The sequence below is a fragment of the Ambystoma mexicanum genome, chromosome 2q (genome assembly GCF_040938575.1).
Source record: "Ambystoma mexicanum isolate Mex_15411 chromosome 2q, UKY_AmexF1_1, whole genome shotgun sequence".
Classification (NCBI taxonomy): domain Eukaryota; kingdom Metazoa; phylum Chordata; class Amphibia; order Caudata; family Ambystomatidae; genus Ambystoma; species Ambystoma mexicanum.
Genome location: NC_090924.1, coordinates 1,424,513,584 through 1,424,538,873, shown reverse-complemented (window position 1 = coordinate 1,424,538,873; position 25,290 = coordinate 1,424,513,584). Strand labels below are relative to the sequence as shown.

The 25,290-nt window shown below is 48.6% G+C and overlaps 1 protein-coding gene and 1 long non-coding RNA gene across 4 annotated transcripts in view; one reads left to right on the top strand and one right to left on the bottom strand.

Annotated features, from left to right (window-relative positions):
* Window positions 1-16,362, bottom strand: part of LOC138570213 (uncharacterized) — a 111,799-nt gene extending 95,437 nt beyond the window's left edge. The window contains exon 1 of the long non-coding RNA XR_011303424.1: window positions 16,283-16,362. This is a non-coding gene — a long non-coding RNA (uncharacterized lncRNA). The remainder of the gene's footprint in view (window positions 1-16,282) is intronic.
* The window catches only part of LOC138570211 (BTB/POZ domain-containing protein KCTD12-like), a 905,191-nt gene continuing 896,199 nt past the window's right edge, over window positions 16,299-25,290 (top strand). For 2 of the 3 annotated variants that reach the window (XM_069648935.1, XM_069648937.1), the window contains exon 1: window positions 16,460-16,593. The gene's annotated coding sequence lies outside the window, so the exon portion shown is untranslated. Of the gene's footprint in view, window positions 16,393-16,459; window positions 16,594-25,290 lie in introns of those variants that run through there. The other variant, XM_069648936.1, reaches the window with a different exon arrangement.

Sequence of the window (25,290 nt, the reverse complement as noted above, 5' to 3'; positions counted from 1 at the left end):
GAAGCACCTCAAAACCTTTCTCTTTGCTTCTGCTTTTTCTCCTCCTCTCCCCTGCTGACTTCCTGACTGAAACTGATTCTGCACTAGTTACCTGGCCACCCTCTGATCTCGGGCCCAAGCCAACTCCTCCCGCCAGTCGCACCCCAGCACTGCCTTTCTGGCAACCCCTCACTTGGGGACTGTTTTCTGTATCCCTAACAGTCCCACCACCACCTGATGTCTGCACTTATCATTGCACTTGCCAGCAGTGGGCCGTATTTTTACTTATTGTTATTTATTCTTGTTCGCATGTACTGCACTTTCCCCTACCCATGCACTTGCGCAATCAGAGTGACAGCTGGCCTAGAAGGATCATTGTCTCTGTCTCCTGTCTGTTCCCCCTCCCATTCCTCGTCGCGCCTAGAAACACTTGTGTATAGGCGCGTTATAAATGCCATATAATACCATATCACATCATACACACATTGCATTCATAACAACAGGATGCCTGCCACTTACCTTGTACACTTCAGATTTGTTTTCCGCAGTAACCCATTTACTACAAAATTCGGAAAAATGATTGCACAAAAGCAGCACCGAATGTATGTTAGCAACTTAAAACAAGTACATACAGTGCATGCATCCAAACAGGATGCCTGCCTCTTACCTTGCACACTTCAACCATACCCTTCTGCATTTCTCTGTACAAATAGACCTTCTGCCACAGTTTTTGCGTACACACCACAACCAGAAACCTTATTGCGCAATGCCTTAGCCTCCACAGTCCTATTTCCATGGCTGCCATCCTGAAAAGGGCCGGATGTGGCACGTGTAATCCTGAAACTACCGCGGAATCCGCTGAGTTATCGTTCTAGGAACGGGAGGGGGGAACAAATGGGAAACAGGGTAGGGGATTGGGTCTTTAGTTGTGCCTCTGAAAAGAATGTTTTTTTCATGTTTTTTTACGTGCTTGCAAACAACCTTTTTTGTTTTTTCTCTTTGTATGAGTTTGTTTGCTTCTCCTCCTTGAATTTTTACCAAATTATGGTCAACGCTTCTTGCACAGTGTAAAAGAAAATAGCATTGCCAATGCTGTTCAAAGAATCATGATCTCCTAGTGGGTGGAGAACATCCCATCAGTGCACATAAATGCACACATGCGACTGTTTATAAGACACCTTCCATGCTCTGGCTGGGGAAAAATTACACCGGCATGGTCCCATACTCCTCGTGGTGAAATGCATGAGAAAACAACCTTGGCAGGGGGAAGAATCTGCATCACTACATTCATCAACTTCTTCAGGTGATGGAGCAAGCGTCCACACGCCATGTAACCCAAATGTACACCTTCATAATGCAGCATGACAACTTGAACAGTAGCGACAGAGGCCACACATCTGCAAAGGCGATCCATTCCACCGAAACTGCACGCATAGAAACTGCCCCACAAAGCGTCCACTCCTTCCAACCCGAAATTAGCAGCAACACCTCTTTGAACGGCATAACTGTGCAGATCTTGCACAAAGATTTCACTCACAATCAGCACTGTGCGTCTCTCCATCTCTACTAACCTCATTACACAGAGTATTGGGAAAAAATAGTACAGCTCCTTCCTGTGAACCACACCCTGAACACCTGATTGGATAATCCCTGCAGTGCCATTTCCATGCCCACCATGCTCAGAATGGCAGGATGTGGCACGTGCGCTTTCCCAGCTCCTCGTGGTGAAATGCATGAGAAAACCACCTTGGCAGTGAGAAAAATCTGCCTCACTGCTGTCATCAACTTCTTTAGGTGACAGAGCAAATGTCTACACGACATGTACCCCAAATGTAGCGCTCCATAATGCACCACGACAACATCAACAGTACCGACTGAGGCCACACATCTGCAAAGGTCCACCATAGCGCCAAACCTGTACTCATAGACAGTGCCCCAGAAAGCCTCCACTCCTTCCAACTGAAAATTAGCAACAATGCCTCTTTGCACAGCATACCTGTACAGATCTTGCCCAAAGGTATCACCCACACTCGGCACTCTGCATTTCTCCATCTCTGCCAACCTCACTACACAGAGTTTTGGGAAGAAATATTACTGCCTCTTCCTGTGAAGTACACCCTCGACACCTGATTGGATAATCCCCACAGTTCCATTTCCATGCCCACCATGCTGAGAAGGGCAGAATGTGGCATGTGCACCTTAACAGCTACAGCGAGGGCCACGCCGCAGTAAAGCGGGGCCAGTCCTTCTTCCCTTTTACTATTGTATTTGCAGCACTCCCTCATTAGGTAACATTGAATAGTCAAACAGGCATGCTGCAATCACATCCAAGACCTCTGCATCGAACATTGTCATTTCTGTACAGCACTCCATATGTACCGTTACACACTCAGAGTACACGTCTCGTGTCATTTGGAAGCACCTCCACTTAAAGGTCTCCAAAAGTATCCACGCTTTCAGCATCCAGATTCACCCAGAGCGGCACCCATCACCACTAAGTACAGGTAGCAATATTTATTTTCCTCCCAGCACTGTAGTAAGTGCAAAGAACCAATACTTCAAAGTGCAGTACAGTAGTGAGTAATCTGCGCTATGCACACAACCCAAGCACATCAAATTTCCAGTTGAACCCTATCCACTTCTATACACACAGTTGTTCAACACAGCACTCAGTGGACATACTGCAGCAGTGTTCACTCCATAAGCTCCAGGCATGCACTAAAAACTGTAAGATGTGCTAACAATCACAACACCGATGGAACCAACAATGCATGCAATGCTTTCAAACCACACACAGAATCCAACAATGTGAAGCTTACTTGCACGCAGGCCGCATAGTTGTCGGTGCAAGGGCTCCAGCCATGCATCAAAGGGGCTACAGGCTTACCACACGCAACACAGCATAGTACACCCCATGTTTAAATGCTCAGGTCATGTGCAATGCACTCCCCATCTGCAATTGAGCCTGCCAATTTTCACCCTGGCCACATCTTTGCATGCATGGCTGCAAGACGTTGCGTTTGGTGTGGTGAACGGTATGTGGGTGGCTGTGTACATTGTCCATATTTTAAATGTGTCATGCTGAGGACTTCCTTTCATGGCGCAATATGTTAAAACACTTCCTAATGAAGGGTCTTATAAGGGGCAAACCATAGCAAACGCAAATGGTGACATGTGGCTCCCTAATGTGCAACACGTGCAATGACCTACACCATATGGTAATGTACACATATCAACTCACTTCTGCTGTTCTACCACATCTAAAATGTCCTCTACAACCATTCTTTAAAGGTCACTACACTCGGAGAGATGGATACTTTAAACTGCATGGCTGCATTATGGTGTGGTGGCTGTGGTGAAGGCCTAGGCTCCTGGGTGCATGGCCTACAGCCTGTGGCCTTTCACCATGCACCAAACAGTGCAGGCCTTGCCCACACCCATCACAACATAACAGAGCCATGCAGGCGAACATGTTGCCAGGTATATGCAGTTGAACCCTATCTACTTCTATGCACACAGTACTTCAACACTGCACCCAGTGGACACACTGCAGTACTGGTCGCTCCATCAGGTCCAGGCATGGACTAAACACTGTAGGATGTGCTAACAATTACCACACCCATGGAACCAACAATGTATGCAATGTTTACAAACCGCACACACAAGGCAACAATGTCAAACCTACTTGCAACCAGGGCACATAGTTGTCGGTGCAAGGCCTCCAACCATGCATCGAAGGGGCTACGGGCTTACCACACGCAACACAGTATACTACACTGTATGTTAAAATATTCATGTCATGTGCAATGCACTCCCCTTCTGCCATTGATCTGCCATCAGTCACCACGGAAAGAGGTTGCCGCACCAGCTATTGTGCTGTAACGCAGGCTGCCTGCATTCACCACACAAGGTAGTTGCCTGTGGAGGTACCCGTGAATTGGCGCAATACGCACAGATACTGCAGGCACACCACTGTCTTCTTCCACCTAATGAGATATATCAGAGGAACCACTTCTCACTCCTCCACCCTTTCCATCCCTTCTTCCCACCACATGGCATAAAGTATGTTTTCCAGGCCCTTCCGGCGCCGCACTATCTTCCGATACACCATGGCAGTGTTTTCCAAAAATGTTGACGCACAGCAGGCATCCCTCCAGCCAACCACCGGCCACATCCAATGTTCGCTGACATCACAGCGTACTGCAAGACAATTAGACTTTTGTCTGCGGGGCGAACAGGGAAATGAGTGCGCGGAGCAGACCCAGATACCACTAATTTTTTTAGATGTACATTTCAGTTCTTTGCAACAAAGGTACTGCTCCGATTTACACCAAAAACACAAAGGCGTGCTTTTGGAAACCAAATCCCTGCTCCTGCCGCGAATTTGGTTAAAATTCATCCAGCCTTTTGGGCTGTAGCCGTGCACAAAGTTTTTGCCCATTTAGTCTATGGAAGAAAAAAAGTATTTGTGACCCCACTATAACTTTGCCCCCCCTGCACGAGACCTCACCAAACTTGCTAAAACAATTCAGAGCTGGTCATATACTTTTTTTTAAACTTTGGTGAGGATTCCTCCAGGGGGAGCAAAGTTATAAACCACCCAAAAAGTGGCCTTCCTATGGGTTTAGCAACTTAACCATAACTACACGGCCGCTACTGCGGGCCGTGTAATATAAAGATATATATACATACATATACTGTGCCCATCACCACCGTAGTGGTCATACGACACCTGGCCTGGTCCTAAAGGTGGCATATTGTGACCATGCCAGGGTGTCACCAGACCTTAGGCTGTGGATTGGAAGGTGGGGTTTGAGGAGGAAGTGATAGGAGAGACAAACTATATATAGTACAAATAAATGTCATAAGAAAAACAAAAATCTCCAACTCTTACGGATTATTATTATTCCGTTTTTATTACACGCCGCATGCCCATAGGCCTCATGGCGCACAAGGAACATAAAAGTGTACAAGACAGACGAGAAGAGTAGGGGGCGACAATCAAGGTCAAGATCACGGGAGCAAAACGGCAGACTAAAGTCTGAAGGTTCAGCTTGGGTTGCGGTTAGAGGTGATGTTTCACAAGTTTCTTGAAGGCTGCCAGAGTGTCTGTTGATGAAGGTGTTCTGATCCCTAACTGGGTTACAACAAAGGTGAGCTACCAAAGTCAATGTGTTATTTTGTTCGGACATCAGAGGGTTATTTATGTGTGACCTGGCTTCATAACTGCCAGTATCTCTTTGAGTGCCCAGGCACTCGTCCGTTTGCATTTGGGCGTCGCCTGCTTGATTTGTGAATGCTAAACTTGCAGGTAAGTGCTTGAAGGGAAACACAGGAATGCTGAATCTCACAGTGAGGAAGTCATGGAACCTTATGGTATGGCTCATTGATCCAAGGGTTGCAGCTTCCTTCGGTTCTTTGAGGAGAGGAATAAGGCCCTTGTGGCCATTGTTTCATGGTGTCCTTCACCAGTTCCGAAGGTGGGGGACTTGAGTTTGTGGTTGGCGGTGTCCCTCGTTGTTGTCACTGCATGATAAGTCGGAAGGAAAAGTACAGTCACATTTTGAAGAGCTGGGTGACTCCTTCTGTGATATCATTAGGTCTCCTGATACAACTTTGGTTCCAAGTCCTGGAGGTCCGGCAACAGTTCGGCTGATTGGCTTCTGTGGAGATGCATATGAAGGGTGTAGCTCTGTGAAGTTTAAATCAGTAATGATGTAGGCTCATGGTGGTTCTCGTTAACGATAGCTTTGAAGTACATTGAGGGGGACGAGACCTACTGGGATGTGGAAACTGTAATTGGGGGTCGCTCTATGGCACTCAAAACCACTAGGCTGATTACTCAGTGCTGTGGGGCGTAATAAGCAGAGGTCTTGTCAGGAACTGGGCACAATAAATACAGGAGCACTGATCTTGTCTTTGTGTGCTACTATCGGGTGGAGAAGCAACCCCAGAGTGTCCAAGGATTTATGGCTGGTCTGAACAGGTGAGCAATACTTTTAAGCTATGGATAACCCACTGCAGGTTTGCAGTCATCTCATCAACACCTCTTGGCATGGCTTCCCAATGTAGATCTGCTAGTCTCTCTCGCTCAGAGTCTGATAAGAGGAGGATGCAGATTCGTGGCGACAGTCCTGACTCTTGGGGCAAGCTTTCATTTCAGTGGGCGATCTCTTGCTTGATCAGAACTCATGCAGATGCAGGCTCAAAGGGTCAGGAGGTTGTAGCCTGTATTCACTGTGAAGCAAGCAGGCATTTTGGCAAAAGCAGTACTATGGAAAGATAGGGTCCTCATGAATTTCCGGTCAAGTTCAAAGTACTGGTGCAGAGCCTTCATTGTTTTTGGGGAGGATAGTGTCTGAGAAGGTGGGCACAGCCATAATTCTTGCACAGTAGCATAATCATTACAGTTTAAAAGGTATGGCATTTAGGGCGAAGTGAAATCTGTTAGCCCTACATTTTAGTGTTGATGGTAGGCTACCTCCTTGAAATTGCAACCCACCAGATAGTCTGCACACAACCTGTGGGAGAGGATACTTACTTGTGGAAAAACTGGCACTTTGGCCAATCCCGTCCTTCAGAGGCCACGTCTACTGCAGTGAACATCAAAACTGCTACCCTGTGGGGTATATGGTAATCACGAGCTGGAAGCGAGTAAATCTGTCAGGAAAACAAGTGAATGAATAGCAGAGCTGCTGTAAACTTTTGATCACACAGGTCAGTGGAATACCTCTGTTTCTCACAGTGGTTCAAGATGGTCCTTAGTGGCTACCTCTGCTACCATGCCAGCATTCAATATCTGCACCCCTTTATCCTGGGGTGCCCAGGACATCTGTGGTAGTGATGCCTGGTGGCCCCCAGTTATGGGATGGCTTAAGGTACCAGTAGGCATTCTTCCTCTTCTATCACAGTCCATGCTGGTTGTGAGTGGGGCTCCCGCCATGAGTGTGAAATGTCAAGCTAAAGGGTGGGTTTCCTTGGATTGCCATGGCAATGCTTTTCCTTGTGGATTAGTCGAGTGACCCACTCGGGCCATCTTCTCTTCTTCAGTCCCTCAAGCGCCATTCATCTTCGCCACTCCCCCCTTCCTCTCACTTTGGCTCGCCCACGTTTCTCCTCACTCCCGCATTTGCTCCCTTGTACTCTCTGTCTTTCTTCCCTTTCTCTCAGCCATGCATTTATTTTCCTTTTTTGCAGTCTCATCTCGCCTTCATCCCTACCCACTCAGTCAATCCCTTCTCCATTTGTTGTTCGTTGTGTGTCCTCTTCGCTCACTCCCTTTCTTCTGACCTATTTAAACCATGTGTCTTCCTTTTCTCAGCTGCCTTCTTCCTCTTACCTTCTCTGATCTTTTCGCCCCAAGATCGATCCTCCACTTGCTCCCCCCTTCTCTTCATCTTCCACACTTGATGGTTGTCCATCTTCCCTTTGCTCCTCTCTCTCTCTCTCTGATGATGATCCCTGGTCCATGCCTGTTTCTCTTCATCTTCCACACTTGATGGTTGTCCATCTTCCCTCTGCTCCTCTCTCTCTCTCTCTCTCTCCGATGATGATTCCTGGTCCATGCCTGTTCCTCTTCATCTTCCACACTTGATGGTTGTCCATCTTCCCTCTTCTCCTCTCTCTCTCTCTGATGATCCCTGGTCCATGCCTGTTTCTCTTAATCTTCCACACTTGATGGTTGTCCATCTTCCCTCTTCTCCTCTCTCTCTCTCTCTCTGATGATCCCTGGTCCATGCCTGTTTCTCTTAATCTTCCACACTTGATGGTTGTCCATCTTCCCTCTTCTCCTCTCTCTCTCTCTCTCTCTGATGATCCCTGGTCCATGCCTGTTTCTCTTAATCTTCCACACTTGATGGTTGTCCATCTTCTCTCTTCTCCTCTCTCTCTCTCTCACTCTGATGATCCTGGTCCATGCCTGTTTCTCTTAATCTTCCACACTTGATGGTTGTCCATCTTCCCTCTTCTCCTCTCTCTCTCTCTCTCTGATGATCCCTGGTCCATGCCTGTTTCTCTTAATCTTCCACACTTGATGGTTGTCCATCTTCCCTCTTCTCCTCTCTCTCTCTCTCTCTGATGATCCTGGTCCATGCCTGTTTCTCTTAATCTTCCACACTTGATGGTTGTCCATCTTCCCTCTTCTCCTCTCTCTCTCTCTGATGATCCCTGGTCCATGCCTGTTTCTCTTAATCTTCCACACTTGATGGTTGTCCATCTTCCCTCTTCTCCTCTCTCTCTCTCTGATGATCCCTGGTCCATGCCTGTTTCTCTTAATCTTCCACACTTGATGGTTGTCCATCTTCCCTCTTCTCCTCTCTCTCTCTCTCTCTGATGATCCTGGTCCATGCCTGTTTCTCTTAATCTTCCACACTTGATGGTTGTCCATCTTCCCTCTCCTCCTCTCTCTCTCTTTTCTTCCCCGTACCTCCCCATCTCTCCTTCGCCTCTCACCATATCAGCACAGCCTGTTTTTCCATCTCCCTCTCCTCGTGCCTTGCCTTTACCAGCTCATTCTCATGCAATGCTGGGCGTTTCTGGTGTGGTGGCACCAAGAAACTCCTCAATGGCACTGCTTTCTCGCCCACCTCCACTTGCTCTCTTCTGTGCACGCTTTCCTCTCGCCCTCCTCCTGTTACTGTTCCCCAACCTCTTGCTATCACTCTTTCAACCCACTCTTCTCTAATCTTCCTCCTGTTTCTTCATCTGTTGCCGTCCCAGACACCACTAGCTTCCTTCCCCCATTTCTCTTGTGTTCCATCCTGCACCTCACCTCGTCTCCCTCCACTTCTCTCCCCCTTGTTGCCATCACCTCTGGCTCTCCTCCATCCTGCTCTCTTCTCTTCTTAACTCGCTGCCCTGCCACCTTCCTCCACAACCGGGGCTCGCTCTCTCCGTGTGGGTCCATTTGCGAGTCTCACACCCTCATCCCTCCGCTTCACATTCCCTCCCTCCCTAGTCCTCCTTCGTCCTACACCTCTAACTAACCCCCCGTCCTCAGCTCTCTCGTCATCCTCTGCCCCAGGCCCCGGGCCGTGCAAAGTACGGCCCGATAGAGGGCCTGGGGGGTTAGGCGCGGGGTGGGGGCGAGATGGCGCGAAGAAGCATGGGGAGGGGCAGCCAGTTGGCGCCACTGCCCCAGCGTTGCCAGGCAACAGCCCCTAACAACAGGCAAGGTGTGAGGGGAAACCTGCAGGGGGGCTGGGCAGGGCCCGGCCCCCAGGATAATAACAAAAGGACAGAGGGGGTATAAGTATGGCCAAAGGACAAGGGAGAAAAACAAACCAGGCAGACGCTCACCTCGTACGGGTAGGCGTCTTGGGACCTGGGCAAAAGAGAAGGAAGCGTTTTTGCAGGTCCGGAGCTCACCTCATTCGGGTAGGCTCCCCGGACCTGGGAAAGGGGAAAAGGAAACGTATGCCTCGGCGGGCTTACCGTTTCTGTGTCTTCTCTCCCCTTCTCTAGGTGACGGCTCGTCGGATTGCAGCTGAAGCCCGTCGGGCCAGCGCGAAGGAGCCTGAGGAGACGTGGTGCTGCGGGAGACGAGCGGGATCGGTGAGCTGCGACGGCGAAGATTTCGCAAGTCTGGCAGCTTTGGACCAGGAAGAAGGACGCCAGCTGGAGCGGGGACGCGGCGTGAGCAGCTCCAGGCACGCCCGCCCGGCGCCAACAGGAGAACACGAGCCGGCAAAGGGCTCGGTACGGAAAGAAAGGGGCGGGGCTACGATTTAAAGTCGTAGCCGGAAGAGAAGTGCAGTCGCCAGTGGCTCAACTAGTAAGTGCTTGGTCTTGGAATGCTGGGGACCTGAGTTCTAATCCAACCTCCGGAACCTCCTTGGCGTGCATGTAACTATTCGGCGTGTATTTTATTACGGCTTACAAAAGCCGGCAGAGGCTCAGCTGTTCAACGAGTGAGCCTGTAACGCTGGCCATGCGGCACAGTCAATGAGTACTGTGACTATACAGGAAAGGTTGGGGGTTCGAGTCACGATAGTAAGAGGAGATCGCATGACTGGGCTCACGTTGGTTTTCCTGGATCCAGGGCAGACATATTTCATTCACACATAGGGGCTGGGGTAGAGGCGACCCCATTACGATTTAATGTACACACAATGGTTCACCACGTTCAGGGAGTGAAAGGGCAAAGCGTTACAATCAAGGTAGTTGCTTCTGTGGGTACGATGTTAGATTCACTTTGAAAGGGAAGGGCCAACAGCTGGTCCGGTAGCGCAGCGAGTAGCGGGCTCACGTTGACATCTGGGCAGAGCCTGCTGGCGCAGGTTCGGATCCCAGCAGGGTCAAACTAAACCATGCATCCTCCCGAAGTCGATAAATGGCCACCACACATCATGGGAAATAAGCAGCGCCAAGAAGTCTGAGGGTTCGCAGCGCTAGATAAATGCTAAAGTATTGGCACTTTGATCTGTGAACACAGGCTGTGTCTGAACTGGTCTGTGGCAAAGTCAGTAAATGTTGTGTGGCTTGTACCTGAGAGGTTGGGGGTGCGAGCCAAACCTCCAACTTCAAAATTTTGTAAGCGTTGTGGAAAAATAATTACGATTTTAAAGCATGCAACAACTTAATTAGTCTGTCTATACAAAATACTGGTGTTATTATTGCTGGTACAACGAAGGAGGTATGGGCCAGGGATAGCGGGGGTCTCAAGGGAGAGTTTGGTGGGATGTCCAGCGAGATGAATGGGGCTGTGGTGTACAGTACGCCGTGCGCATCAGTCAGCACTCTCTTGCAGGTAGCTTCAGGCAAGCGTCTGTGGCACAGTCATTAAGAGTTGTGACTTGTATCTGAACGGTTGGGGGTTCGACTTCCTTAGACGTGCAGGTAACCACAAAAGAAGGGCAGTAAACAAGAGAGCAGCACAGAGGTGCAAATCAGGGCAGAATTTAACAAACCAGGAGAAGCACAAGGAAAACAAGGAGAAAGAGAGCTGTGACAAGAAATAAACTAGGCAAGGAGAAAAGAAAGTGGCTGAGCTAAGAGCAATGAGGGCAAAAGGAAATGCAGCGGTTGGGTCAAGAAGGCAGAAAAAGGTTTGGGGCTAAAGGGGTACTGTACATCCTGCGGAAGGAGGACAGGGCAAGGGAAAATGTCGCCTTTGCTGAGTGAGGAGTACAGCGGCAGGTGAGGGCACTGCCACCAGGACAGAAGAAAAATTGGAAGCAAATCGTAAAGAGGTTAAGCGCAGGCATCACTGGTACGGGTAAGTCGCCCAGAACCACTGACAGGAGGGGGAGAAAGCCGGAAAAAATACAGGGAGGAAGGGGTTTCCACAACCGAGGTAGCGAGCAGCAAGGAGGAAGAGAGGGACCCCTTGGAACCATGGGTAAAATGGGAAGGGATACTAGGTAAGGAGAAGGGCTCTGGTATAGAAGGGGCAGGCAAGAGTGCAGGGGCAGGTCCAACTCCACAACTAAAGTTGAGAGAAGCAGGGGGAACAGTGGGACCCCTTGGAAGCATGGGAAAAATGGAAAGGAGTAATAGTTAAGGAGAGAGTTAAGGGCTCTGGCGTAGAACGGGCAGGCAAGAGTGCAGGGGCAGGTCCATTTCCACTAGGTGACCCAGGGGATCCGGGACACAGCCCTCAATAGGCACCGACGGTATTGCAACAATACCCAGAGAATGGAGTGGCATTGTTAACTTAGCAACAAGGGTCTTGAAGGTATGCAAAGCATTGGGGGGGTGCATGAAAGGAATACGAGCGGGAGTGAGAAGGAAATGAAAGGTCACCCGGACAGAGGGGGGACGAGGAGAGTTTTAATCGGTACATGTTTAACGGATTAAAAGATAAAGGGGACCACAGGGTCCACAGTTCAGGAGGGCAACAGGAATAATGGGAAAATAATGATAAAAGCAAAGACAGGGACAACAACAGGGGATACGTTAACAACGACAAGGAATCGTTTGAGGTCAGGGGAACAGAACCTTTGGGGCAGTCAATAGGGGACACAGAGAGAATGGCAGAGTAGCAAAGTAACACACCACCCACCAACGGCACAAGTGGGTGGCAGGGGAGATATCGAAAAAACATAGCTGGGAGCATGGAGCATAAGCAGAAGGGCAGAAAAGGGTGAATTCCAAAGTGTTCAATAAGAACAGTCATATGGCAATCGCCTATCAACCAGGAAGGAAAGATGGCTCTGGGGCAACAGTAGGCAACCGTACAGCAGAGAACGCCCACCGGAAAGAATGAAAAGGTTAGCCATAAAGGCTGACTGGAAAAGAAAATATGGCCACCTGTATGGCAGGAAAATAACGCCCATACCGAAAAAGGCATGGGTCCCAAGAGTAAGCACCGGAAAGAATGAGAAGGCTAGCCATAAAGGCTGACTGGAAAAGGAAAAGATGGCCAGGTGTATGGCAGGAAAATAACGCCCATACCAGAAAAGGCATGGGTCCCAAGAGTAAGAACCGGAAAGAATGAAAAGGTTAGCCATAAAGGCTGACTGGAAAAGGAAAAGATGGCCACGTGTATGGCAGGAAAATAACGCCCATACCGAAAAAAGCATGGGTCCCAAGAATAAGCACCGGGAAGAATGAAAAGGTTAGCCATAAAGGCTGACTGGAAAAGGAAAAGATGACCACGTGTATGGCAGGAAAATAACGCCCATACCGAAAAAGGCATGGGTCCCAAGAGTAAGCACTGGAAAGAATGAAAAGGTTAGCCATAAAGGCTGACTGGAACAGGAAAAGATGGCCACGTGTATGGCAGGAAAATAACGCCCATACCGGAAAAGGCATGGGTCACAAGAGTAAGCACCGAAAAAAATGAAAAGGTTAGCCTTAAAGGCTGACTGGAAAAGGAAAAGATGGCCACGTGTATGGCAGGAAAATAACGCCCATACCGAAAAAGGCATGGGTCCCAAGAATAAGCACCGGAAAGAATGAAAAGGTTAGCCATAAAGGCTGACTGGAGAAGGAAAAGATGGCCACGTGTATGGCAGGAAAATAACGCCCATAGCGAAAAAGGCATGGGTCCCAAGAATAAGCACCGGAAAGAATGAAAAGGTTAGCCATAAAGGCTGCTGGGAAAGGAAAAGATGGCCATGTGTATGGCAGAGGGAAAGAACGCCCATACCGGGAAAGGCATGGGTTCCAAGTAGAAGCACCGGAAAGAATGAAAAGGTTAGCCAGAAAGGCTGACTGGAAAAGAAAATATGGCCACGTGTATGGCAGGAAAATAAACGCCCATACCAGGAAAATCATGGGTTCCACGAATAAGCACCGGAATTAATGAAAAGGTTAGCCATAAGGCTGACTGAAAAAGGAGATTATGGCCACAGGTATGGCAGGAAAATAAACACCCACACCGGTAAAGGCATGGGTTCCACTGGAGGAGAAGGGAAGGTTAACAACAAAAAGATATCCGAGAAATAAGTAAAACTAAAGGAAGCAGGGCGAGTCAAAGGAAACCTGGGCAGGAACGCCCAAAAAAGTTACGAAATGGGTAAGCAACGCAGAAAGCATGTGCAGATGTAATTTTTAGACGGGTGTAAGAATTGAAGGGAAGGGTCAACAAAAAAACAAAAAAAAAAAAAAAAATATATGTGAATCCTTGGAAGGGGCTTTTTGGCCAAAGGGAAAAAGTAAAAATTGGGAGGCAGCACATCTAGACACAGCTACATACACCGCGAAAATAGCAGGAGTAATAGCCCCAACAAACAGCCCGCTAATAAAGTATGAGTTGAAGGATTGGGGCTAGGCTGAAGGGGCAGTTAAAAAAGATGCAATAGCATATTAAAGGGCTTGTAGAATTAGGGAGCGAGTAGACCGGAATACTGTAGCAGGGGATGGCCTGGAAAGAGGGAATGTTAACAGGGGATCTAAAGGGATCCCATGCTGAGGGAGAAAGAGATTTTCATGTCAACAATAATACCACATACAACATAGGATGGGGCATTTTGCAGACAATAATTTCAAGGCATTAGAGGAGAGGGGACGCAGACAGGTACTTTTGGGGGGAACCTGAGCGGCTGAGGCAACGCCCACTCAGGTGTGGCGGCACGTGTCCAGGAACGGATGCCCGAGGGTAACCGAGACTGACCAAGGAGAAGGCTGGCATCGCTAACCCTGGACACGGTGTGCCCAAAAGCACAGACACATGTTGTTATCATGATTCTTGTTTGTGTTATTTTCTGTAGAAAATAAATGCCTACGGCCAATCATTGTTTTCCACAACAAATCTGTCTGTAAGTCATTCCATACTATAGGAGGTAGGAAACAAGAGCAAGGAGAAGCCCACACTACACAGCCTATGCCCCAGGCCCCGGGCCGTGCAAAGTACGGCCCGATAGAGGGCCTGGGGGGTTAGGCGCGGGGTGGGGGCGAGATGGCGCGAAGAAGCATGGGGAGGGGCAGCCAGTTGGCGCCACTGCCCCAGCGTTGCCAGGCAACAGCCCCTAACAACAGGCAAGGTGTGAGGGGAAACCTGCAGGGGGGCTGGGCAGGGCCCGGCCCCCAGGATAATAACAAAAGGACAGAGGGGGTATAAGTATGGCCAAAGGACAAGGGAGAAAAACAAACCAGGCAAGACGCTCACCTCATACGGGTAGGCGTCTTGGGACCTAGGCAAAGGAGAAGGAAGCGTTTTTGCCACCCAACCCACCCTGCAAAACTTCAGGAAGAAGGAAACGAGCGGAGAGAGGAGCAGGAACGCCGAGTACTTTCTTCGGTACACGGTAGAAGAAAGTCGTAGGCGGCACGTGTCCAGGAACGGATGCCCGAGGGTAACCGAGACTGACCAAGGAGAAGGCTGGCATCGCTAACCCTGGACACGGTGTGCCCAAAAGCACAGACACATGTTGTTATCATGATTCTTGTTTGTGTTATTTTCTGTAGAAAATAAATGCCTACGGCCAATCATTGTTTTCCACAACAAATCTGTCTGTAAGTCATTCCATACTATAGGAGGTAGGAAACAAGAGCAAGGAGAAGCCCACACTACACAGCCTATGCCCCAGGCCCCGGGCCGTGCAAAGTACGGCCCGATAGAGGGCCTGGGGGGTTAGGCGCGGGGTGGGGGCGAGATGGCGCGAAGAAGCATGGGGAGGGGCAGCCAGTTGGCGCCACTGCCCCAGCGTTGCCAGGCAACAGCCCCTAACAACAGGCAAGGTGTGAGGGGAAACCTGCAGGGGGGCTGGGCAGGGCCCGGCCCCCAGGATAATAACAAAAGGACAGAGGGGGTATAAGTATGGCCAAAGGACAAGGGAGAAAAACAAACCAGGCAAGACGCTCACCTCGTACGGGTAGGCGTCTTGGGACCTAGGCAAAGGAGAAGGAAGCGTTTTTGCCACCCAACCCACCCTGCAAAACTTCAGGAAGAAGGAAACGAGCGGAGAGAGGAGCAGGAACGCCGAGTACTTTCTTCGGTACACGGTAGAAGAAAGTCGTAGGCGGCACGTGTCCAGGAACGGATGCCCGAGGGTAACCGAGACTGACCAAGGAGAAGGCTGGCATCGCTAACCCTGGACACGGTGTGCCCAAAAGCACAGACACATGTTGTTATCATGATTCTTGTTTGTGTTATTTTCTGTAGAAAATAAATGCCTACGGCCAATCATTGTTTTCCACAACAAATCTGTCTGTAAGTCATTCCATACTATTGGAGGTAGGAAACAAGAGCAAGGAGAAGCCCACACTACACAGCCTATTCTCGCAATAGCCTCCATCCTAAACACATTACCCGTCTCTCTCGCAAGCATCCTGCTCCTCCTCACATACGGGTACGACGCTGCCTCTCTCCCCATCACACTTCCATCGGAACCTGCTCCTCTCCCACTCTCGCCTTATGCATCTCACTCTACTCATCCTTGACTCATCCTCTTACACTACCCGCCTCTCTCGCATTAACTCTCCGCCGATCAACCTTCTCTCGCACCCTATTCCCCCTGTACGGGTCCATCCCCTCCTCCGCCTGCACGGGTCCATCCTATCCCCTCTCTCCCGTCCCATCAGGCTTCTCTCGCTCCCTCTTCTTCTCTGGCCCCCATTCTTGACTCACCCCCGCCCCCCACCCCCCCTCAGCGCCCGCCGTGCGTCTTCCTCTATAATACAGCAGCCCTCCGTCACCCCGCTCCCCCATCACAGGCCTCCCTTGGCAGCGGCGCACACATGTGCCTGCTGTGGGCGGCTGCACCGGGTGATGTCAGAGGACATGGGGTAGTGTGTTCTGCCTTTCCGGCAATAAACACGGCACACAGAGAAGTGGAGAGAGAGAGGGAGCGGGGGGGGGGGGAGGAGGGACAGGGCGACAGATAGAACAAGAGAGATAGAGGGAGGGGAGAATGAATACCTCGTTGGCGCAGGCACTCGAGATACCCAGATAAAACGCGACCCCGTTTTGCCATGAAATGGGCACTGCGTGGCACTAAAGCACTGCCGAATTGACGTGGACCGAGCGGGGTGAGAGGGAGAGGCAGTGACGGGGGTGGGGGAACCCGGCGAGGGAGGGGGCATGGGAGGAGCGAGGGGCAGCGCGAAAGGGAAGGCGAGATAGAAGGAAGGAGGCTGGAGAAAGTACACGGGTGCGGGAGAGACGGAGCCGTCGCCACCTCTGGAGAGGGCAGGGTCTGTGCCTGGAGCTGGACTAGAAGCATTTCAGAGGTAAAGCTACGTGCCCGCGCCCCCCTCTAACCCCCTCACCCACTTCATCATCCCTCTCTCATGTTAAGCTGCGTTATCCACTGCGATGGAATAGCTGGAGGCGGACCCTGCTCTGCTGCCACTGGGGAGCGCGGCCCCTTGAGACAGCCAGTGCCATGCAAACAATGAATGCGGCTCCCAAGACCCTCTGCCGCCCCATGCCAAGTCCCAGGCACCCACCCTCCGATTCCCGAAATCTCACACGCCTGTGCCCGTCGACAAACACACATTTCCCATGACCCCCAAACTCCACGGACTCCTACAACCCCCTACTACCAGCCAACTCCGCTGCAGAGATACTCGGGCATCAACTCCCCCTGCCACCCAACCGCTGCGAACCCCTAAACACCTCTGCCCCTCCGCCTTCCAACCCCTAAACACCCTCGGACCCTACAACTTGCACTGCGATCTATGGAATGCCCCATTCCCGCAGCTCTCGCCTCAACTCCAGCAAAACCAAAGTCCTGCTCACCCGTGAACCCCAGCACCAGTCAAGTGCCAATCAAGTGCTACATAAGGTCACCTCCCACCTTCGCAACTGCTCCGGAGACTCTGTATTGGAGCCGGGCCTCTTCATCAGTGCCCCCTTCCCCTTTGCAGTGAGTGACCCGCTGACTGGGCACAGTAGCAAAGTCCACCATAAAACCCGCACCAATAAAATGTGCCACTGAAGGGCCAAACTCCTGCCAGCCTCCAAATCCCCGCAGCTGGATGCCAGCGAACATTACCAGAGAACACTCAACTCCCGCCAAGCCCGGCCTTTCTACCCTCTGATCCCCCAGCACCCACAATTGCCGTCCGCCAAATAAGTCCTTCAAATTTACACCGACCTGTGCTACTGCAAACACTCCCTCAAACTATCTCCTACCAAACGTCAAATGCCGACTAAACCAACTCCTGCTAATGCCCCAAATACCACTGCCCTATGCCCAATTCCAAACCACTGCCCAACTCATGGTTGATTGATTGGTTACACGTATGCAGTGCACAGCACTATGCTGGGTTTCTTGGCACTGAAAATCATGAAATTCCTGATGATTCCCCGACGTCAAGCGACCCCCATCTCATGGAACTCAGCTCAGGCACGACCAGGCACGTGTCCTCTGGACCTGGCCTCTGCCCCCTCAATTCTAAAACGTGGATTTGACCATCTACAGATTTCACTGAATCCCGCCATCAACTTGTGACAAGGGGATGTGATGCCCCCTTCCTCCCACAAACGCCTGCAGACCACTGGCCTACATTTGACACCCAAACCCCATTGACCAAATGCAACATTCTGGCAAGAGTGGTGTGTGCTGGGATATTACGAAGCCTGGCGCCCGCTCGTAGACTCAGAGAACAGCCTGCGTTGGAAACGCCCTGGGTTTCAGTGTGTTGCAAACCCTGTTACCAGGGAACCCGTGTAGAAGCACGGATGGATGCCAGGAAGCAGTGTGTGCACACATTGATGCTACAGGTATCACCAGTTGTAGATCCATACTCGGGGCTGACTCAGGTGGTAGTTTTTCCTATCAATAAGACATTTATAACTCATGTTCTGGCCACATCGATTGACTGTGTCAGAGAATTTACATGTAGTGGCATCAAAGGAGCACCAACAATGCCTTGGCTTTCTATGTCCAGTTTCATCGATGGACGGTCCATAACCACTCTTCTGTACACCTCCAAAGTCACTCGACAGAGGCTCTAGGACTACTTGCCCGAGTGCACCCTATGCCATCGACTGAGGGTAAATAATTCCATGTGCAGCTACACCTAGTGGCGTGCCATACGTATAGAAGCAATACTCACACTCTTGACCATGTCCAATGCCATCAACGGAATCCCTTGCCTGACCGCGTCCAATCAATGCCATACATGTAGAAGCAATATTGACTCTATCGAACACATCCAGTGCCATCGACTGATGAGTGATAATCCCTCACCTGACCGCGTCAAATGACATATAGAAGCAACGTTCCCTCAGATCAAACACTTCCAATGCAATCCACTGAGTGATACTCCCTTATTTGACCATGTCCAATGACATATAGAAGCACTATTCACTCTACTGAACACCTCCAGTGCCTTCGATTGATGAGTGATAATCCCTCACCTGACCATGTCCAATGACATATATAAGCAATATTCACTCTACTGAACACATCCAGTGCCATCGACTGATGAGTGATAATCCCTCACCTGACCGCGTCAAATGACATATAGAAGCAACGTTCCCTCAGATCAAACACTTCCAATGCAATCCACTGAGTGATACTCCCTTATTTGACCATGTCCAATGACATATAGAAGCACTATTCACTCTACTGAACACCTCCAGTGCCTTCGATTGATGAGTGATAATCCCTCACCTGACCATGTCCAATGACATATATAAGCAATATTCACTCTATTGAACACCTCCAGTGCCATCGATTGATGAGTGATAATCCCTCACCTGGCCATGTCCATTGATAAAAAAAGCAATATTCACTCCATCAACCACGTCCAATGCAATCGACTAAGTGATAATCCCTCGCTTGACCACGTCAAATGACATATAGAATCAATATTCACCCAGATCAAACACTTCCAATGCAATCGATTGATTAGTGATAATCCCTCAGCCGACCATGTACAATGTCCTCCATGAAGGATCAATACACCCTCAGCAGGCCACAGCCAATACCTCTGATGCATTGAATCATCACATGAGCGCATCTGGTGCCATTCAAAGAGGATCAATAACCCATGGCCACATCAAGGTTGTATGGGATCGATCCGCACCCCAACTAGTCCATGCCACTTTGGAGGGTCTATTACAATCCCTCAGGAGCCCTATATCTTCTCGGCGAGCCACATGCAGTGAGTGCCATTGGCAGAAGGCGAGTACCACTCCAGCATCTGGTCACCTCTTGGTAAGCCTTCACCCTTTGGGGGCAGGCGTCGTGCCAGTGTGCAGGGGGGTTCACCAGAGCCAGGTCCCGGACAGCGGGAAAGAAGGCGTTCGGCTGGAGTGCTGGCTGCGGTCACCGATGAGCAGGAGGCTGTGGTGACGCTGTTGGGGGCGCCGGGTCGCGGCCCCCCAGGACATGATAGCCCGCTAGCACAGCAGTAAGGTTTCGCCCACTGCTTACTATGCCGGAGAAGGGCGACCAGAATGCCACGCATTCGGGACTCTAGCAACGCACGGTATGCCCAGCACAGGGGCCATGAAGGGGGTAGGGAGTCAGTGAGTAGTAGGGGGATTTGAGAGAAGAAGATGTACCTCACAATGTTTTCATTCTTTTCGCTCTGCTGTACCCCACCCCCGTCCAGTGTGCCTAAACCTCGGGAGGGTGATGGGAGAATGTATAGACTGCTTGCACGCGCGCAGGCTGAATTAAGGCATCTCCACAGCGGTCACGTGTCCATGTGTGCGCGCGTCATTGGGGGCATCTAGGGGCGGTCATCGCTACCCCTACGTCGCTGCTAGGATGTAAGCAATCTGATTACTGCTCTAATTAAAGGACCCGTGCCTGCCTCCGCTGCTAGCTGTAGTCGCTGCCATCAATCACTGCTAACAAGCGTCAGCTTCGTGTTTCCAAGAAAGGCTGTTGACAATCAGTGACCCATCATCGAGTTAGGCTTCATGCAATGTGCTCCTCCGATCGCCACCCTGCAGTCAGGGCCACCCATCGGGTGTGCCATTCCAGCCCGTGCCACTCTCCCTGCCCTTGAAATGTAGGCAGCTCAGCAGGGCAGTTCCTAGACAAAATAGCGGCCAGCGCGAACCACTAGAATGCACCCACCTACACTATAAACAAGATCCTCAGGGACCCCTGAACAGTGCAGACATATTCCTCTCTAATGGCCATACCCTACCATCCACATCCCACAAGCCACAATGAAAGTAAATGCAATGCCACAGGCTAGTAAACCACGAGTCGCTGCAAGTGGCACGGGTAGTATAGCTCGAGCCACAATGAAAGTAAATGCAATGCCACAGGCTAGTAAACCACGAGTCGCTGCAAGTGGCACGGGTAGTATAGCTCGAGCCACAATGAAAGTAAATGCAATGCCACAGGCTAGTAAACCACGAGTCGCTGCAAGTGGCACGGGTAGTATAGCTCGAGCCACAATGAAAGTAAATGCAATGCCACAGGCTAGTAAACCACGAGTCGCTGCAAGTGGCGCGGGTAGTATAGCTCGAGTCACAATGAAAGTAAATGCAATGCCACAGGCTAGTAAACCACGAGTCGCTGCAAGTGGCGCGGGTAGTATAGCTCGAGCCACAATGAAAGTAAATGCAATGCCACAGGCTAGTAAACCACGAGTCGCTGCAAGTGGCGCGATTAGTATAGCTCGAGCCACAATGAAAGTAAATGCAATGCCACAGGCTAGTAAACCACGAGTCGCTGCAATTGGCGCAGGTAGTATAGCGCGAGCCACAATGAAAGTAAATGCAATGCTATAGGCTAGTAAACCACGAGTCGCTGCTAGTGGCACGGGTAGTATAGCTCGAGCCACAATGAAAGTAAATGCAATGCCACAGGCTAGTAAACCATGAGTCGCTGCAAGTGGCACGGATAGTATAGCTCGGTGGCGACGTGCTTGTCTTGGAAGCAGACGACACCGCAATACAGGTGCGAGTCCTGGGGGCGTTATAAAAAAACGATTATGATTGTAGCTGGCACTGCAAACTGAATTGTTTCTAGGGACCCACCATTTTAGCAGATAAAGGACAGGGAGATTTGGCATGGTTGTGTTGAAATAACTACAGGTTTGGGAGGAGAGGAAGAATATTCGACCCTTCTGCCAGACGGGTTTCCGCCCAAGTTCATCCACGATACATAATATTAGATTAATAAACCATCTAATTCAGGGGGCAAGAATAAAGGAAGGCCCGGCCTATATATTATGTACGTGGATTTCAGGGAGGCTTTTGATCAAGTAAATCGGTCACTGCTGTGGAGAATCATTGAGATTTAGGCGGCTTTGGGTGGCTACTTACCATTGTTCAGTTGCTGCACAGCAAAGTGACAGCAAGGGTCCATCTGAGTAATGAGGGGCAGATGACATCTCCTATACGAATAAGCAGGGGAGTCAAGCCAGTTTGTGTGGTAGCCCTCCTGCTGTTCAATTTATATCTAGCTGATCTGCCAGAGCGACTGTTGAACTTTTCTAAATGGCCGCACAAGATCAGTGTTGCCAGAATCTCTAGCTGATGACCCAGTACTGTTCTACCACACTTTTATGGGGATGAAATCGATGCTCTTGGAACTGTTCAACTATGCTGATCAAAATGGGCTATTGAAAAATATACAAAAGACCAAGATGATGTTGATTACTCCTAGGGAAGATAAACAGAAGCTCACTACCCCTCAAGGACCAATAGAACATGTAGCCCATTATCCATACCTAGGCTTGGAGGTTAACATAGCGGCTGATTATAGCACCACCAAGCAGTCAAAAATTAGAAAAGCTAAACAGTTAACTGCACTCTTCTACAAATTCGCAAATGAGACAGCAGGGTATTCGATGGAGGGAATCTTAAAGCTTTATGATCAATGTTTTTGCCCCGGCATTTTGTACGGATTAGAGGCCCTGAGCATGGAAAATGTAGTGTGGCTGAATCGCCTTGAGGGTAGATTCTGGGAGACAATGCTAAATCTCGGACCATCCACCCCGATGGAACAGCAGAGATTGCAATTGGGGTTGGTATCTTTGGCAGGCCAGGTCCAAAGAAAACGAGGGGATCTATTTACTAAATCTAAAGCTACCCCAACGTGCCCGCTTCTGAAAGTGATGGGCCCTGCTATTACCAAAGGAAAACTCGCAAGCTGTGGCAGCAAATTCGAGGACTTAAATCTAGTAATGTTTGACAAGATAACCTGGGACTGGAAAAACAAAATTAAATCTGGGAGCGATTATGAGTTTCTTAAAGAATCTTTTAGAAAGACATTCAGTTTATGGGATTGGAATAACAACTACAATCATATATGCAAATGGAAGAGCTGCAAGCATATATCCAACGTCATACATCGCTATTTATGCCCTCAACTCTATATACTCCAGATTCCGAATCCGGCAATTCGATCACTTATACTGCGTCTAAGGGTAAATCAGTCGCCTCTGCTCTCGGTTCTCAGATCTCAACTGAAACTGCATTTTAACCAGAGATTTTGCAGAATTTGTAAAAAGACAGATATTGTTGAAACAGCCAAACATTTATTTACAGAATGTAAGAGTTGGGATATGTGTATATATGAAGATTTCATACACAACTATGAAACCATTAGGTCTGAAGAGATTTAGTGCTATTGCTTGAATTTTCCATCAACCTCGTTGCAAATTGCACTTCATGGTTTGTGGCTCATAATTGAAAAACACTTTAAAAGTGTTTAGTAAGTGGACAGACATCTTTATTGCAATGTTCCAAGATAACGTAAGGTTTGAACTCTTTGAACTGTTGTGTCATTGCATTGTATTACTATTATTGAATTTATATGAGATTGAATGTGATTGTACGTTTATTATAATGAATTTATTGATTCTTTTATATTTTGTAAAAGTCTAAATGACAATATAAAAATAAATATTATTAAATGGTTTGCCCAGGACCACATACTTTGGTTACGCGGTGAAGCCAGGATTGAAACTGGGTCTTCATTTTAGACACTTAACTACACATTTTTCCAGCTATAGTTAGTAATGATATGTAATGAAGTTTGACTTAATAATAATAATTTCTTTTACTATATGTCCTTAAGTGTATGCTAACCATGTATTGGGATCTTTTTATGGAATTATCATGTAATTTTGAAAAGTTGATTCTATTCAGCTATAACAAAATAAAAAAAAAAAAAAAAAAAAAAAAATTGATGTTGATATAGCGCTTTGATCCAAAGCACTTTACATAGCACATATTTCCATACATTATTATTATTACCCAATCGAAATTGGTTCTCACTTTATCGACCTCAGAAGGATGAAAGGCTGAGTCAACCATACTAGGATTTTAACCTGTGACCTGCAGATGAACTACCGACCACACTAACGGGCATTTAATCCACTGACCCATATTACCAACTTTCTAATATTCTGCTTTGTAGATAAGACATGAAAAGTAAACAAATGAAATAGAAAAGCAACCTGACCAAATATAACGCACTATAGCAACATTTTGAACAAAAACAATATATGATTGTATCTTTATTTTTCCACTCCGATATGAAAAGCTACAAGTACAGGCAAGCAAACTAATGACTCCCCGAAAAAACTCTGGGTTTTACAATTGTATGATTGAGATTTCAAAGAGCAAAGAAAAAGAAACCGATCAGAACAGCTGTTTATAATCATTCTTTCAAACACATGCAGCTTCTTATGCACTCCTTCCTTTACTAATCACCATTCTTAAGGGACTACCTCCATACTGCTGCGACTGCATCTGTAATGCTGTGACTTTGTAATGCTGGTGGGGCTGTGGCATGCACCTGCAACCGAGTCCTGTTTTAAATGCTCTGCTGAAACAAAGCGGCAGATCAACATGTATTTGGCATAACCCTGTGCTGCCCTGTCTCTTTCTTTGTACTTGAGAAGCAAGCCGAAAACAAACCAGAGTAGAGCTCTTCAAGTCTGCACTGTCTCTGAGTGCTGGCCGAAGTGCCCTGAAACCCCACGCGCCCTGTGCTCCCACCTGCTTCACCCAGTCCAATACATGGCCCTCACGAAGAGCAGGGCGGTTTCATGTCGAGGCCCATCACACCCACAAGGGTGGCACTGGTTTACTCAGATGTTTAAACCCGATTGGAGAAAGCCAAGAAATCTCCCAGAATGCAGTGATTTGCTAATAAATAAAACCCACTGCTGGAAACATTAAAGGGAGTCCCCAATAACTGGCGACAACAACACGTGTGCTACGTATAGGGCACTGGCGCAGCTATGACTTACCTTAAAAACCGTGTATAGGTTGCTAACTTGCGGGAACGCATTAGCATCTCACTGCCAATCCATCCGTAATCCTGTCTCCTTTAGGTTGAGCTAGGGCACTATATAATGCTCGTATTGCATATGTCGAGGGAGGATAGGAGCACTTGGGTAAGATTTCTATACAGGCAATTCTAAAGTTCAATAAGAGTCACTACAGCCGGACTTAAAGTGACACAAATTTAAGGCTATGAAATTGTTCTTCGCGTTTGCTTAGAATTATTGATGCTAATATTTAAGCATTTATAATAAATAATCTCTTATGTTTACAACATTTTTGCCAAAGGGCTTTACATAGAACATTTTTATATACATTTATTATTACCCAACTGAAATGGTTACTCATCACGACCTCAAAAGGATGAAAGGCTGAGTTGGCCTTTACAAGATTCAAGCTTGCGACCTGCAATCCAACACAATAGCAAGGACTTAAACCCATTGAGCTATCTCAACAGCTGTTTTTCCTTAAACGTCAATACCAACAGCTTTTGGTAATGCCTTTCCTCTGTGGGTTACTATTCTCATGATTCAAGTCAAAGATCGATAATATAAGAGCTATTATTACAGTGGTTAGAAGCAGGAGGTACATGCCATGAACATGTTTCATAGTCATGATAATATACATGTTTTGGTATGGCGCTGTTTGGCCGACAGGAGTTTCTCGATGACATTTTTGCAGAAAAAATTCCATCAAAAAACTTTAAATAT